Source organism: Cervus canadensis, chromosome 8 (assembly GCF_019320065.1).
Source record: "Cervus canadensis isolate Bull #8, Minnesota chromosome 8, ASM1932006v1, whole genome shotgun sequence".
Classification (NCBI taxonomy): domain Eukaryota; kingdom Metazoa; phylum Chordata; class Mammalia; order Artiodactyla; family Cervidae; genus Cervus; species Cervus canadensis.
Genome location: NC_057393.1, coordinates 7753775 through 7770936, shown reverse-complemented (window position 1 = coordinate 7770936; position 17162 = coordinate 7753775). Strand labels below are relative to the sequence as shown.

General features: G+C 58.8%; 1 protein-coding gene and 1 long non-coding RNA gene across 2 annotated transcripts in view; one reads left to right on the top strand and one right to left on the bottom strand.

The window, feature by feature from the left end:
* Positions 1–17162, bottom strand: part of FAM53B (family with sequence similarity 53 member B) — a 112732-nt gene that overhangs the window by 4121 nt on the left and 91449 nt on the right. The gene's annotated exons all lie outside the window — the stretch shown is intronic.
* On the top strand, positions 14866–17069 carry LOC122445838. Its single transcript, XR_006270705.1, has 2 exons — positions 14866–15053; positions 17034–17069. It is a non-coding gene; the product is annotated as an uncharacterized LOC122445838 (long non-coding RNA).

Below are 17162 nucleotides of genomic sequence, written 5' to 3'. Positions count from 1 at the left end.
TGGTGGGCCCCCCAGGCGATGGAAGGCCCTCCCCAACATGCGCAAGGACAGAGGTGCTGCTGGTAACTCACGGAGAGCTACCCCTGGTCAGTGAAGACCATGTTAATCAAGAGACACAAAATGCAGTTGAGTGAGTGAGTGAAGTCGCTCAGTCGTGTCCGATTCTTTGAGATCCCATGGACTGTAGCCCACCAAGCTCCTCCGTCCATGGGATTTTACAGGCAAGAATACTGGAGTGGGTTGCCATTTCCTCCTCCAGGAGATCTCCCCGACCTGGGGGTTGAATCCGGGCCTCCCGCATTGTAGGCAGATGCTTTACTGTCTTGAGCCACCAGGGAAGTCTCAAAGTGCAGTTATTCACCTACAAACTGGCAAAGAGCACAAACTTCCTAACATCCAGTTCTGGGGTGGTGTGGGATGGTGGTGCTGCAGTAGGGAGTGTGGGGGGCAGGCTCAGAGGCCTTCAGCACAACCTTCCTGAAAAACCAGAGTGGCAGTTTCACCTCTGGGATTTGTATCGCAAGGAAACAGTTCGGACGCAGCGACACAAATGTGCCTCATCACACCGTTTCACTGAAAAGAAGGGAGTGACCCAAATTCCCCGTGAGGCTGGTTCCGTAAAGCATGTCTTTTTGGGCCGAGGGAGGCTCTTGAGCCGTTGGAAGAACCCGGCAGGAGTGGGTATACTGACGCAGAGGGAGATGCTGCCAGGCAGCGCTGGCGCACAGATGGGGCGCAGGGGGCCACGCCACCCTCTCGCCGTGGTGCGGACGGGACATGGGCCGGGAGGGTGGGGTTGACATTCACATGGGGCATGTGGCGGTCACCCAGGGGGCCGGTTCCACATGGGGCCCTGGGCTCCCAGGCCCTCGGGTGGTGGATGTTGCAGCCCCGCTGGGGGCAGGGTCGGGCTCACAGCTGGGGGTTGCGGGCAGACCTCCCCCCAGCCACCCTTAGGCCTCAGCAGCCTCCTCTGTGAGAGGAGGTCCCTAACTGTCCCGCAGGGCCATCTGAGGCCCCAGCAAGAGCCAAGAGCTCCGTGCCCGCCAAGCTCTGCCTCTGCATGTGGCCGGCCTGGAGGAGGCAGCTCCGGGCCCGCCCGAGGCAAGCACAGCTTGGATGCGACCCCACCCACTCACAAGAGGGGGCAGCCGGCACCACACACAAGTGGGTTCAGCTACAGGCCTGCTTTCACAGCTGAGCACGAGACCCGGACAGGACCAGAGGCAACCCAGCCCCTTCCTGGGGACGAGACAGAAAGGGAGGTGTGTCGGAGGCAGCAGTTGGGGGGAACCCGGGCTTTGGGAGGTGGGGGGCGTGGGGAGCACCGCCCGCCAGCAGATGCCGAGGTCACAAGCCTGTCCCCGAGGGCCCTGGTTCATTCGCAGGCAGCAGTGTTCGTGTGTTGCTTTGAAATAAAGACGACCACCGGCTGTCATGGCGCACGAGCTGCTGAAGCAGGCTGGGCAAACGGAAAAGAAAAGGCACTCTCTTTGGAGGAAGGTGGCGGGCCCGCTGTGCACACTCACCTTGCTCCCGCCCGCGCCATGGAGCAACCCGTTCTAGTGGGTCTGCTTGCCCTGGGATCTTTTGATTAACTGAGAAAGGCAGGCTGGGGGGTGCGGGGGGATTGAGGAGAGAAGAGCCAGGCCACCCATTAGACCTGCGATGCTGGCCCTGACCGCGGTAGGAGCCAGCCTAGGGGCACAGTGCCCCTGCTGGGCTGCGTGGGGCTCAGAGGGCGCTAGTCCTCACCGGGCACGTTTGCTCTGCTGCTGGGAGACAGCTCCTCGTGCAAAACGGCCCCCAAGATCCTTCATGTCCCTGGGGTCAGAACACAGACCTGGGGAGAAGCCCCAGCTGGGAGGCCCCTGAGGCCTCTCCACCTCCCAGCCACCCTGTGGACGGGCCCAGACCTGAGCCGGGACAAGAGGAGAACCAGGTGGGGGCAAGAGAAGGGAGGGAAGCCGGCCCAGCCCAGGCAGGGACATCGGGCCACAGACTCCGCAAGGAGGCCCAGGAGAGCCAGATCTAAACCCCCCGCGCGGCCGGGCGGTCTCTTGCCCCCAGGAGAGCCAGATCTAAACGTCCCGCGTGGCCGGACGGTCTCTCTTCCTGTGTATGCGGCGGAGTGGAGGCGTGGTGGTGAGTGGCCATGTGAGTCCAGTTATAGACAGTGGCGTCAGCTGTGGGCCCGGTGTGCTGTGAGTGGGTCACAGGTGAGGCTGAGATCCTGGGGCTCGCAGCCCTGGGGGAACGGCCACGACGCTCCCCTCCGTGTGCAGGACCTGAGCGGGCCTCCCTGCTTCCTGGGAGCTGTACCACGAGAGCGGGGTCTTCCGGAACTCCTCCCGAGCATCCTGCCTGCCGAGCAGCCGGACCCCGGGTGCTGAGGAAGGTGCAGGAGGCGGGGGTGGGGGGCGGGGAGACGGGGTGGGGGGGGAGATGGGGTGGGGGGCACCTGACTTCACAGCAGCGGTGACGGCGCGTCTGGGCACGAATCGTGTTCCGCAGCAGCCACGCCAGCAGCAGGGTACTGGGGACCCTGGTTTGCTGCAGCCTTTCTGAGATGCGGCTTCTGCCTCGAGCGTGCGCGGGAGAGGGCTGAGGTCAGAGAGGCTGCGGTTACAGCCCTAGGCTCTGCCACACACAGGCCTGACGACTTCAGACAAGACCCTCCAGCCTCTGGGCCAAACAAGGGGTGGACCAAGGGCACGCGAGCTACCCGCCCCTCCAACCCGCCGTCCCGGCTGTCTGGAATAACTGGCTCCTTTCTGCTTTGAGGCAGGACAAGAAGCTGCAAGGTTTGGTTGGTGACTGTTGTCACAGCAAACCCCGGGATGCCCCGACCCCACCCTCTGAAAGTCCTCAAAGGCACCGCCTCCTTGGCCACAGAGCCAGTGTCACCTTGAAAACACTGTTGACAAAATTCAGCTGTTGCAGCCACGGTGAAAACCTAGACCCCTCTGCAGAGCGTCCCAGCCGGTGGCATGCCCCACCTGCCGCGGAGGAATGTGACCATCACAATGGGGCAGTTATGTGTCCTGCCCAGGCTCCAACCCAGCAGAGCCCGTCCTATGCCAACATCCAGGGCGTGGTGCCATGCCTACCAGGCTCTGGGCGCCGGGTCCCACCCAGCCTCTCCCGGCAGCTCACGCTCCCCGAGATCTCAGCGCCCAAGGAAGAATGCTGCATGGGCCTGCCAGAGGCCTGGGCACCCCTCTGAGGAAAGTGGCAAAGCCGAGGACAAGTTCAAAGCACCATGTGAACACATCATTCCAGCGTGAAGTGGTTGCTCGGGGACAGACAGTTCCCCTACGCCAAACTCTGTTCTCTTGAAGCCCAGCCCTGGGCCAGTAGCCTGGGCCACCTACTTAGGCACAAGCTTGCCTAGGTAACAAAACTCCAGAGAGAACCATCCATGTGGCCTTAGGCTAGAGGCTGGAGACATTCGTCAGCACCCCAGTCCAAGAGTCTGGAGTGACTTTGGAGTGGAGCCCCAGAAAGTCAAGCTGCTTCCATCAGATCTGCCGTATCTCGGGTCTATCCAGCCGTGTTGCAGCCCACCCACCCAGCCAGTCTCCCCAAGGCTCTGCAGTCAGGAGCAAGGGCCCCCTTCTCTGGTGTGGATCTTTGCTGGTATCCTCTAGGGAACTCCAGGCAGCCCTCACTGCAGGCAGAGGCCCACCAGACCTGGGTGGCGGAGAGCACCCCAAGGCGCTTCCAGCCACACCCAGCCCCAAGTGCCCACCCTGCCAAGGGGCGAAGAGGTCACAGCCCCTCGCCAGCTCAGGGCAACTCCTCCTTGAGCTGCCAGCTGAAAACCAAACCCCCCATCCCTTGGGAGACTCACCCGAACTCAACAGATGCCCCATCTCCCTGCACACGCCTCCCGCGCCCCACCCCTGCCCAGCCGAGCCTCAGGCCGTGAGCCCCATCCTGTCCCCAGGGACCGGGGCTTCCTGTGCCAGCCTGCAGCAGCGTGGGCCCAAGGGCAAGGCGGGCCATGGGGGCACCATGGCCCGAAGCAGACAGTGCCCTGAGAAGGACCGGCTATTTCCCTCCCTCCCATCTTCCTGGGCCCCAACTTGCCCTTGAACCCCTGGAACCAGGAAGGCCTCAGGTACACATGGCCTGAAGGAGGAGCAGCAGATGGGGTCAGAGAACCCAGACCCGACTCTGGAGTTGCCTCGTTTGCTCCAGAAATGGAACAGTCCTTGCCAGCCTGACCACTGGGCCATTGCAAGGGTCCTACCAGAAAAGGGGTGCAAAGGGGGGCTGCTGGCATCCCCTCGACCATAGAAGCCGGCTCCCTAGTGCCGATGTGCTGGCCGGCACAGGCCCCCTGGGCCCATCCTCCCGAGGCAGCCCCCCCGGGCCAGTAACGGGCTGACACGGGTCCCAGAGCAGCCCCGGGCCGGGTGTGGGGGGAGTGGGGCGTCCAACCCCAGGTGCTCTTCACACGGTGGTGCTCCCCGGGGTCAGGCTGAGGCCGGCCTGGCTGCTTCCTGCACTTCCTACAGGTTCCTCCCAAGAGTTGCTGGGTCTCCGGGACCAGATTCTGCGCTCCAGCCCTGCCTCCATGGGACCGACCTCAGACGGGAGATGGAAGCGCTCTGCTCTCCACGGCGCACCAACAGCGCCATTCTTTCCGAATAGGCGCGCTCCGAGGCAGCCCATCAGGTCCACGCATCAGGACCAGCCTGCCTCGTGATCTCCGGGGAGCAGCAGCCGTGGGGAGGGCACCTCTCCTTGGGTCAGCCCGCGTCCTCACCCCGGGCCCAGGTAAAACGTCCTCTCTGCACTGTGCTGGGACAGGACCCGGGTCCCCCAAGGCATACGGGCGCCTCCCCCTTTTCAGACAGCAGGGTGTCAGAGCGCCCCGACTTCCCTCTTCCACACCAGCCTTCCAGCCTGGCACGTTTGCTTTTTCCTTATGCCAGCTCCTCCTGGTCATCTAATTTCCTGGCTCTCTTTGTGTGACTGATTTTGAGGGAACCACCTTGAAAACAGGGGCACCCCAACAAGCCTGACCAGCCGGTCAGTTCGGCCAGACCAGGTCCCCGCCCGGCCGGGGTTCCTGGAGCCTCAGGGGCCCCTTCTGCTGAAGCAGCTGGGCTTGGGCGCTGGCAGACTCCGGGCACTTCCTCCCCAAACAGACGCCTTCTCGAGAGCAGAATCTCCAAGTGTCGGGAAAACACCAGGCCGTGAGGATGGCTAGCGGCCTGGAAATTTTCTAAGTCTCATTTATGCTGGAGGCTGGCATAGAGACAACTGAGGCGGTGGTGAGGCATGCGGTTTCCTGGGGTGGTGCTGTTTTGTTTTTTTAATTATCTCAGATAAGAGAAAAAAAAAAGACACTGGCTTACTTGGGGCCTATCTTTAATCCATCTTTGGTAAATCTGAATTTTGCATGAAGGCTAGACTGTCGCTCACAGGAAGCCCCAGAGCCTGACAGGTCAGGTGGTGGGGCTGCCCCGGGTCAGAGCTGTAGGTCTGGCTGGAGGTGGCCGAGGGCGGTGGATGCAGCCAGCCCCTCGCTCGGGGCGTCTCATCTCTGGGCTCAGGACGCAGAGCCCAGCACCACTTCCTGCTCATCGGGCCCAGCCTGTCCCTGTCACACACTCACCTACGGGACCCCCACAAGAGGCAGCCCCCTCGAGCCCGGACTGCTCCCCTGCCCTTGGGAACACAGGAAACGCCGGCAATGCAGCCCAGAGAGGGAGGCCAGGTCACCGAGGTCTGAGCGCGGAGAATGAAGCTGCCTGCAGGGGGGAGGTGCCAGGCCCCAGGGAGCACCATGGATTCACCCCTGGACACTCAAAAGTTCTTCCCAGACCACAGGCTCTAGAATGGGCAGCCGGGGACGGGCAGGGACTATCTGCGGGGGTACATGGACGGCCCTGGCCGTTACTGGGAAGCCCTGCCTTCCTGGGTCATTTCCCCAGCTCCTCCTCTACAGAGGCCACGAAATGTCTCCTGAGCACCCAAGCCCTGCAGGCTCCTCTTCGTGCGCTAGAGCCCAGTCTGCGTCATCCCTGCAGGAGCCAGTCTGAGCCCGCTGGACCCTGCTGGGCCCCCATGGCCCTGACCCGCACCCCACCGCCTGGCTTGGGGCCCAGGTCACGGAACGTGCGAGAGCAGCCTGGTGGGGTGGAAAGGAAGGACCCTACCGGGTTGGCCCCCGGGAGCTCAGCTTGTGCATCCACGTAGCCCGGAGGTCGTGTCCTCCAAACGGTGGCCAGCCCTGCAGGGTCTGGAGCCCCACACAGGAGCCCCACCCCCTGCTCAGGCCACACTGTGGTGAACACCATTCCTTTTTATTTATTTATTTGGCTTCCCTGGGTGATGGCACACAGGATCTTCAATCTTCACTGTGTTATGTGGGATCTAGTTCCCTGACCAGGAATTGAACCTGGGCCCCTGCATTGGGAGCTCAGAGTCTTAGCCACTGGACCACCAGGGAAGTCCGATGAACGCCGTTTCTGCACCAGGTCCCAGGGTCGGGGGCGGGGGCAGCAGATGAACTGCCTGGACACAGAGGTGTGGACGGACGCTGACGCCAAGCGGCCGGCATGCTCACAACTGGGAAACAAAACATTCTGTTTCTGCGGTGTGTGTTCCGGCCAGCACACACTCAGGACAGGACTTGTGAAACCACCTCGCTCTCAGCTTGGCGTGGAGAGGATTCTTCGCCTGACAAAAGTCAAGAGATCTTTCCAAAGCACACAGGACGCTGGCCGGGGGCCGAGGTCAGCGTGCGGCCGGGACGCTCAGGGACACATGGGGACTCCAGGGGTGGCTTCTGCCCCGGACGCGGGGGGTGCCGACGGTGGGTCCCCGGGTTCCGTGCCACTGCTGGGAGCTGGGCGCCCCCCACGGCCACACCAACGCACAGGGCGACGGGACTGTGGAGCGCTGGGGCCGGCTCAGCCCCGCTCCAGGAGCTCCACATCTGCCCCCTCCCATCTCAAGAGAGGCTGGTTCTCAAGTTTTTTTTTTTTTTTTTTGGTTCTCAAGTTTTTAAACGGAAAATTAAAACAGGTGAGAATAATCAGGAAGCCTCAGTGAATAACAATTAGGCGAGACCAGTCCCACCAGTTCCGATATTGGCTTCCAGAGAAAGGCAAGGCTTTCTGGGAAAATGAGCAGATCACCAATCAGTCGAGCAGCCTCACCTGCAGATTCGGAGGAATGAGGCTGGGAGAAGGGAAGAGACATGGCCGAGATGGTACCGCACCCAACAGTCACAGAATTGTCTGGAGGGTTAATTACATCGAGACCACGCAGGAGGCCAAGGAGGCGCTTGGCAAACTGTGATCTCCCCCGTCCCTCCTCCGCCCACCACGCTGTGTTCAGGCTGAAGGAGGGGCGTGGCTCTGTGTGGAGAGCAATGCATGACCAAGGCATCAGGGGTCAGCACTGCATGGCCCAGCGGTCAGGGGGCTCGGCTTTGGGAACAGAACCTATAATACAGACGGTCAAACCCACTGTCCTTTTTCACCAAAACTTGCTCTCAGAATTCTGCAATAGGACACAGCAGTTACACAAAAGGTAAAATCCCTAGGAATAAAAATGTAAGAATTGGCAAGAGAGGTAGGAAGAAAACTTCATAGAACGTAAGAGTGGACTTGAACAAACAGACATCCTGTCTTGTGGACAGGAAGACTCGACCTCAAAAAGGTGTGAATTCTCCCCAAGTTATTTCATAAATCTAACACAATCTCAACCTGCAATGTCAACAGCAGTCCTCGACGCCCCCTCCAATCTCAAAGTAAGCAGATTCTCGAGTTTTTAACTGAAAAGTAAACAGGTGAGGATGATCAGGAAGCTTCTGTGAAGAACACTTAGGAGCGCCTCGTCCTGGGCTGTGCTTAACCACTCAGCGGTGTCCGACTCTTTGCCACCCCATGGACTGTAGCCCGCCAGCCTCCTCTGTCCATGGGATTCTCCAGGCCAGAATACTGGAGTGGGTAGCCTTTCCCTTCTCCAGGCGATCTTCCTGACTCAGGGATTCAACCGAGGTCTCCTACTTTGCAGGTGGATTCTTTACCAGCTGAGCTACCAGGGAAACCCTGAGACTAGTCCTACCAGATGCTAAAACATACAGCAGAGCCTCAATAATTAGGAGCATATTACTACGTGAGGACACACAGAGACTAATGAAATAGAGAATGTTCTGAAATAGCCCCAGGTTAGCATGTCATAAAGATGGAATCTCAAGGCAGAGAGGAAAAGATGGAATTTTCAATAGCAGGTATTGAGACCAATGGATAGACATATTAAAAAAGAAAAAAAGGTTGGCTCCATATTCAGACTATATACAGGATGAACTCCACAGAGACCAAATATTGCAATATAAAACCATAAAAACACTAAAAGGAAATACAGAAGGATTCTTTTATAGTCTTGGGATAGAAAGGCCTTTCTAAAATTCAAAATTCAGAGCCATAAAATAAATAATAAATTTGATAAAAATGTATACATGTCAAAAAATGCCAAAAGCACTGGTGGGAACATAAGATTGTGTACTCACTTTGGAACAGAGACTGGCAGCTTCTCAAAATGTTAAAACACAGAGTTACAGGACACAGTAATTCCACCCCAGGTTTATAGCCAAGAGAAATGGAAACATATGCCCGTACAAAAACGCGCACATCAATGTTCACAGCAGTGTTATTCATAATATCCAAAAAGAGGAAGCTGCCCCAATGTCCATCAATTAGCAGCTGGATAAATAAAACATAGTAGGGGTATTTTTCGGCCACAAAAAGGAACGAAGTACCGACACAAGCTGCAGCATGGACGATCTTTGAAATCACCACGTTGCTCGGTCAAAGAAACCAGTCAACGAGAGGCAGCATTATTGTATGATCCCATTTATATGAGCGACCCAGAACAGGCAGATCCAGGAAGAAGGAAAGCAGATTAGTGGGTGGCTGAGGGCGAACAGTGACTGCCAATGGGTATGAGGTTTTTTTGGGGGGGAGTGATGAAGCTATATAAAACTGACCGTGGTGATGGCTGTACCATTCTGTGAGCACACGGAAAACCACTAAGACTGTTCACTTTAAACGGGTGAACGGTATAATGTGGATTCTATCCCAATTAAGCTGTTAAAGAATGTCAAAAGACAAAGAACAAATCAGAAACAAACATTTGCAGTTCACAGCACATGCAAAACTAACCTCTCTAACGGACAACTGGGGCTTTCCCTGGTGGCTCAGATGGTAAAGAATCTGCCTGCAATGCAGAAAACCCAGATTTGATCCCTGGGTTGGGAAGATCCCCTGGAGAAGGAGATGGCAACCCACTCCAGTATTCCTGCCTGGAGACTCTCATGGACAGAGGAGCCTGGTGGGCTACAGTCCAGGGCGTCGCAAAGAGTTGGGCAAGACTGAAGTGACTAACATACTTCTGTACACTCAAGAAAAAGAGCAACACCTCCATTTTCTCTTAAGGGCACATAATACAGTGGAGGACACATGAGTGACCTTTATAAGATGCTCAACTGACTAGAAACTAAAATGACACAGAGAAACCACTCTTCACCGCTCTGGTTGGCAAAACCCACGTGTGAGCAGGATCTGTTGGGGCGGCGGCGGGGAAACGGACCACCTGCTGCATCCGTCGGGGAGCGCGGCCCCCTCGGCGTCACCTGGGCAACAGGCTCCCGGACGAGGATGCACCCACAGAGGACACACCTGCACACGTCTGAAAGGACCCGAGCAATGCTGAGAAGGCTGCTCGCGGCCCGGGGGTCCGCAGCCAGGGTCTGGGAAAAAGAAAGTGGGGCCGGCCACACAACAGACCCTCCTGTGCTGGAAAAAGGCAACCAACAGCTGGGCTCTGACGCAGAAACACTTCCAGGGTCTATGATTTAAGACAGCGAGGTGCAGAAGGCTAGATGTTAGCCTGCTGTCTGCTGTACAAGAAAGGAGAATGAAACAAGAACGCTATTATTTGCTGGTACTTGCATAAAGGAATTCTGGAAGGATCACAAGAAACAACCAAGGCGTTAACCTGAGGCCACGGGGGATGGGAGCAAGACTTCCCCGTGTATTGTTTTAATTTCTGAACATGTGAAAATGCCATCAAAAAACAAAATATGTGTGTGCTTATTTTAAGAGGAAGGGACACTCTAAATTAGGAATGAAGAAAAAGGATGACTCACAGGCCAAAAAAAATCTTACTGAAATGGTCACTCTGATTTTCAAAAAAAAAAAAAAGACCCTCCCCACGGGCTGCAACAATCTCCAGTTTCTCCACCAAAGTTCTTTTTGATTTTCCTTCTCTCTTATTGGCAGGAACAAGGCTTATGCATTACCGAAAAATGGTACTTTGTGCAGATGAAAAAAAAAACAAACCCATACAGGGTTCCTACACTTAATAATCACCAAATTAAATCTGAGTTTCTCACAAGCTCAAGACGGGAACACATCAGGAAGGCCGCTCCTTGAGTGGCAAACAGCCCACACATGTGCCAGCCATCTGCACGTGGGCGGTCAGCCGTGCGGGCCTTTTCCCGGGGCTGGTAGGCGCGCTCACAGACGCAGGCTGGGGGAACCCCTTGGAAAATATCTCGTTGTTCTAGAGCTTTGCAGGGCTCCCCACCCGCCTGGAGGTGGGGGCTGGCCTGGGGGGCTCTTCTCGCTCTGTGGGAGAACACTGCCCGGCTTTGTGGGTGACCTCAGGCCGCGGCTAGGGCAGCTTTGTGCCTCAAGCCCAGCTTTCCCCGGAGAAGGCCTGTCTCAGCCTGCGCCAGCCTTGTCCAAACAGGCCAGTGCCGGCCATTCAGAGTGGCTGCCCGGCCCCGCCCTGAGGCAGGGCGGGAAGGAAGCTGCTTGTCCATCAGACGTGGTTCGAGGGCAGGAGCCCCCTGGGGTCCGCGACAGCCTGGGTCCCCAGGGAGGGTTAGAACACACGCTGAGGATGGACCTGTGGGCCGGGGTCCGGAGCTGCGGCGCGTGTGAACACGGAACCACCCCCCGCCACCTGTCGTCGTATTTCCACACCTGGCAAAGAGATGAGAAGCACAGATTAAGTTCAAAGTGTCTGATTCGGCTGGATTTCCTTTCTGTTTGGTGGGGGAGAGGGGAGGCTCTCTTCGAGATCTCCTCCTCAACGATAAAATATAAATCATAAAGAAAGGCAGGCAAACCCTGCGGAAACACAACTGGCTGGTTTATCTGCTCCAACAGGACTCGGCGTGGAAAACTCCAGAAGTGAGCTGCCCTCATGCCCTCTACAGACTGGACCAAGCGCACCCCTCCCACTGGAAGGACCCCCAGAGGATGCCCTGGGCTCACACTCCCACCCTCTCTGGTTTGGTTCTGCCCCCCTTCCAAGCTCTGCAGCTCCAGGCCCCTGGCTCCCAACTTCAGGAAGGACGGTGTCCGAGCAGGGCCCAGAGGCCACCTGTATGGCCAGGATCCATCCCATACCTTGGGCTCCGGCGGTGTCCACACTGACACCAACGGCCCTGGAGAAAGACTGGACTTCACGGCAACGGCCATGTGGCACTGACCCCCTGCTAACGGGCCCAGGCCAGAGGGCCGCGGAGGAAAAAGAAACGCATGCCCCGTGTCTGCTGTCTGTTCCCGAGGCCATCTCCCGAGGCCAAATATTGGAAAATCCAAAAAAAACTTGCTACCGCTGGGCTGAACTCCAGGCAAACCTGAGGCCAAGGGAGCCTACGCCAACCACCGTAGGGTCGTCCCAGTACCCCTCAACTCCAGGGAGCCAGGACCCCAGCTGGTCCCGGACACCACCATTCATTCGCCGCGCACTCGGCGCCCGTGGATGTCGCCAGGCTGGGAGGGCAGGCTCGGGGAATGGGGTGGCTGCAGGGCCCCAGGGAGGGGGTTTGTTCCCGCTGACCGGACCACCCACTCGGCACCCTGGTCTGCCCATGTCCCTGAGCTGGGCACAGCAGGGCTGCTGGGAAGAGGTCCCAGAAGGCCAGGAGACAGTGTCTGATTGCCTTCACTTCTAACGGCATCAGGTGAGGGTTCCCCGGCCAAGCCCAGAGGGGCACCTCACGGGCCACAGAGCTGGCCGTGTCACAAGCCACAAGGCCCACTCCCTTGCTCTGTGACCAGGTCTAAGATTAGGGTCCAAGGGCAATGGTCCCCCTCCGCCCCTGGAGGCACTCTGCCTGAGGGACGGTGAGCCCCACCTGGGGCGTTAAACACAGGCTCCGGGTGCAGCGCCAGCCTGCAGAAGGCGGGGGACGACTGGCAAGCCCCAAGGGCTGTGTGGCGTCCAGGACGCCCCGAGGGGTGTGGACACCTGGCTCCAGCCTGTCGCACACTGGGCGTGTCCCGGGGAGGTCCTGGGCCCGTGTCCACAACGAGGGAGGCGCTGGTCCTGCATGAACCTGGCTGCCCTGCCCCGCCCATTCAGGCTAACTGTATGCACTAAGCTCTCCGGGGGTGGGGGGGGGGGTGACCCCCACCTCAGTCAGGATCGCCCCGCTGGAGAAACCTCTCTCTCCCCTCCCCGCCCCCCCCCTTAAAGGCCTCGTGGAGCCACCCGGCCCCCACCCATGGGCTGGCGGGCAGCGTTCTCGGGGTGGGGGGGCTCGGCCAGGGAACAAGTCTGCTCGCTGCGGGCCTGACACATGCAAGGGAATGAGGGCAGAGGCTGAACGGAGGGCTCAGAAGGGGCACCCACGCGCGGCGGATTCCCGCCTCGGCCTTGGCCGACTGCTGTTCCCCGAGGGCCTCCTTGTGCAACCTGAGTTGCTCTTCCCCGTTTGCAAAATGGAGAAATACAGCTGCCCGTGTGGGGCGGTAACGGGGCTCAAGCGAGATCAGCACAGGGCCTGGCTCAGCAGGACCCCCCCCCACCTCTTCGTGGTGCCAAGCGCAGCAGGACAGGGGGGCAGAGGGCCGGCCCTGGCCCCGGGGCTCGGGCAGGCGCGGCGGACAGACAGCCCTACAGCTGCCTCCATCCTGCCCGGAAGTGATCGGGAGAGCAGAGCTCCCAGGAGCGCTGGGAAATGCGAGGCCGTGCTGGCCCGTCCCTGATACCGGGGCCCCGCAGGGGCGAGGGCAGGCGGCGGCCAGTGGGGCTCGGCCAGCGTGTCCCAGCATGCCCGGGGCAGGGCAGGTGGCCACGGACATGCCCGCTGGCGGCGGGTACGGCAGGACATTCCTGGGCACATTCCGCCCCTGTGGGCCTGGCCGCCCCCCCGCCCACCCCCTGCAGAGCCCAGGCTGAGTGGCAGGGACGCTGTGTGGGCCCCTGGTGCTCCCGAGCCCTGGAGGCCCTGCTAGAGGACCTCCTATCCTGGGGACATTGTCTCACAGGCAGACAGGACGCTTAGTTACGGGAAGGGTCGGGCAGAGACTCACCCCGGGCTCTTGCCCACCAGGCACTTTTCCTGGGATGGCCTGTATTCTCACCCGTGTAAGTCATGTCTCTCCGGTCATATCCATCACTGCAGCAGGGTAGGGCTGGCATGTCGGGGGCGGGGAGGACCTGAGCCCCAGATGGGAGCCCAGCACACGGCCAGGAGACCTGGAGTCCCGGCTCCGCCCCAGTGCCCCGGGGTGAGCTACGGTCTCACCCCCTTGGGAGTCCAACGCCAACCGCATGGAAGACCCAGCTCGGGGCCCCAGTGAACTGACAGAACACACTCCCCGCTTAGAGGCCGGACTGCAGGCTAGGGAAGGGCTGACCAGGGCGGGTCCCTGTCTCTTTGCTTTTCCCAGGGACACACCTCAATACAACTGTGAATGTCCCCATGGGCTTATTTTCTTCCTTTTCTATTTTTTCCCTTTTGTTCATCACTGTTTCATCGTTGGATGGGACATGCAAATTCAGCACTGGCATCCCAAAGCATCCCAAAGCCCTCAATGTCCAAGCGAACATACCTGAGGGGGACACGGGGTGAACCTCTTGCTCCATTGTCTCAGCATCTAACCCCAAGAGGCGGCTCGACCAGCACTTCCACGCATAGGTGGAGAGATCCAGGGGACCCATGCTGGGCCAGGTTCACCCCCAGCTCTGTCTGCACCCGTACCCATCACCCCTACACCTCACGGCCACCAGAAATGCCTGAATTGGCAGTGGAAACCCAGCCCGATTTCTACCCTACAGGCACCCCCGGCCAGTCTCGCCTATGACTTGGTAAAGATTCCCAACCACGACGGCCGAAGACCCTTATGACCACGAGGGCTCTGCGATGGCCCCCCGAGGAATGTGCAGGGCTTGGAGCAGCCCTAAATCACTCTCCAATCCAGATGCTCCTTCACATAAAGAGAGCCGACCCACGAGGCTACCATAAATTCCACCCGTCGTCCCTGGAATCCTGCCTTGTCCCAGGAACAAAGTCAGGGTGTCTCTGGGGGTGCATGCTCATGTCTGCACATCTGTGCAGCCTCTGATGAATGTAGGACCAATGTCCACTAAGCCCGCTCCCTGAGCTTCCCGGGGCTGTCCCACTGCACAAGCCCCTACATGCGGACGGGGGTTTGATCGTCCCTGGAGGCTCAGGAATTGCCAAGGCCACCCAGGGAGCAAGTGGGGAGGATCTGAACCCCCGGCCTCTGACTCTGGGACCACAGGCCTGGGTGCAGGAAGGAGAGACAGCGGGAAAGGACTGGGGTCTCCACAGGGCAGATGCCTTCGGGGCAGCAGCCCCGCCAGGGGCGAGAGGGAGGGCATGCCCAGGCTGACCCCACGTGGGGCCAGGCCCAGAGCCAGATGGGAGAGAGGGGCAAAGGCCGCAAGCGTGTTACTCTTCCCTGGAGTCAGCCCCGGGTGACGAATGATGCGTCAGGGGAAAGGCTGACAGCACCAAGTAGGACAAAGCAGGAGAAACCAGTCAGTGCCCGGAGACAACGCCTGGGTGCACACAACGTCCGGCATCCTTTGAGGGTCCCGGCTTGGCCCTCACTCACTGCTCCCCTTTAGATATAAATTCATGCACATGTAAGTGTGTGCACACCGCACTCCAAGCTGCTTCAATTCCAACAACGACTGATGATTCATGGAGTCAATGGGACTCGAAACTCTCTGTGTCTGTCCTGGTCCAGACGGCTGAGGTGAGCTGTGACGGAGCCCCGATGCGAGGCGAGGTGCCCTCCAGGTACCCGCCAGGGGCGAGAGGGAGGGGATGCCCAGGCTGACCCCATGTGGGGCCAGGCCCAGAGCCAGGTGGGAGAGAGGGGCAAAGGAGACCTCAGCTTCCAGGTCTGGGCCCCAGCCTCGAGCTTAAGACCATCATCGGCTGAGCCCAAGTCAGGAAATGAGCCTACTTCTCTCTTGTAAAAGTGTCTGATGACTTGGAAAAAGCACAGAACCCATGGGGAAGTCCCTAACTTTCCATCTGCAAGTGGCTACTGCCAAAAGGAGCTGCCAGACGCTGTGGGTCATCAGCTGAAGCCCGAGTTCTCTCAGAAAGCGGAGCTTTGGGAGAGGCGGTTCTCAAATCCCCAAGGGAGATGCCCCAAGGGCCTTCAAAGAAAAGCAGCCCTGGGGCCGGCTGGCCACGAGCAGGCTGAATCCCTGCCCCGTGGACCCAGGATGAGGGCCCCTTCTCCACCCTCTGTCTTTCAAGCAGATGGGCGGGTCTTATTACCAAAGTGTGCGTGTGTGCTCAGTCGCTCAGTTGTGTCCGATTCTGAGACCCCATGGACTGTAGCCCCCCAGGCTCCTCACCATGGGATTCTCCAGGCAAGAATACAGGAGTGTGTTGCCATTTCCTTCTCCAGGGGATTGTCCCGACCCAGGGATCGAACCTGCATCTCCTTGGTCTCCTGCATTGGCAGGTGCATTCTTTATCACGAGCACCACCTGGGATACATACTACCAAAAAGACAGCTGATAACATATGCCCCTGGCCTGGGCACCTGCCTTGTACACATTTCTCCAGAACCCCTCGCAGGCAAGTGTCAGGGCTCCCGCGGCAGAGAGGAAGAAAATGAGGCCTGAGGAGCCTGCCGAGGTCACCCAGTGATGGCACGCCCTGGGCTGCTCTCTGGACAAAATGGCATAGGCATGTGCAGACGTGCACATGCGTGTGCAATGTGCTCAAGTGCATACACACAGAGCCCTGCACACTAGAAGGGAAAACAAGCTCGGGGGGCCCGACCAGCAGGTCATGACGGCTGCAGCTGGGGGCGGTGACGGTGGGCTCAGAGCACAGAGCAGTCATTCTTCTCTGTCTTGAGGACACGGACCCTACCTCGGCTCATTCGCAATCTGCCAAGCAAGCAGGCCAGGGGCGCTAACGAGGCTGGGGCTCCAGACGAGAAGGGGTGAGAGCCAGAACTGCGTATGTGGACAAACCCACGGGGACAGGTGATCCCTCGTGCCAACACCACTCCTGGCCATTAAGGCAAAAGCAGGCCAGCTTCAAGGGGGGCTGGAGGGGGCAGAGAGATTCTGCCTTGACAGAAGGACTGCCCGGCAGAGCCCAGATGGCCCTAGAGGCCACCTCCTCAAGCCTGGCATGTCCTCTCTGCAGGAGAACTGGCCTGGGGTGGGGGACCCCTGGCAGCCCAACAGACAAGCACTCGGGCAGGCTCACAGGCCTCCCCCACTGCATGACGCCCACCAGGCTGACGCCCCGTGGTCACCAAGCCCCCAAGGGGACAAGGGCCTCGAAGTCCTGTACATCGGCAGCCCCACAGACACACACACAATGTACGCTCACAGAAACCTGGGACCAGGGCGGCCTTCTTTGTCTTTTGCACTTAAAACGGGGGCCTCCCTGCAAAACTAAATATGAGCTAAGAATTCTGCCCCCCACCTCCAAATTGTCCCGGCGGGTGGGGGGGGGATCCAGAATAAACCCCCTCAACTGCAGCACAAATTTCCCGAGAGGCGGCCCAACTGCCTTTCTCCTTTGGCCTTTGCCTTCACGCTGCCTCCCGCTTTAATCTCCACCATTGTCCCCTCGAAGTGAGACCTCTTAGTGTTTTCGTGAAAGCAAGAAAAATTGACATTCCTGAAGGTATTGTGGGACCTGTCGAGGTGGAATCGCTCACATATGCCCTTTTTTTTTTTTTTCTCACTGTTAGCTTGAGATGATCTCAGGGAAAGAAAAACGACAGAAAGACATGCACAAAACACAAACAAAAAAGTCCCTTCCTCGACAGCTGATGAGAAAGAAAGCTGTGCTTTGCGGAGAGGGAGAGGAGCCACCAACG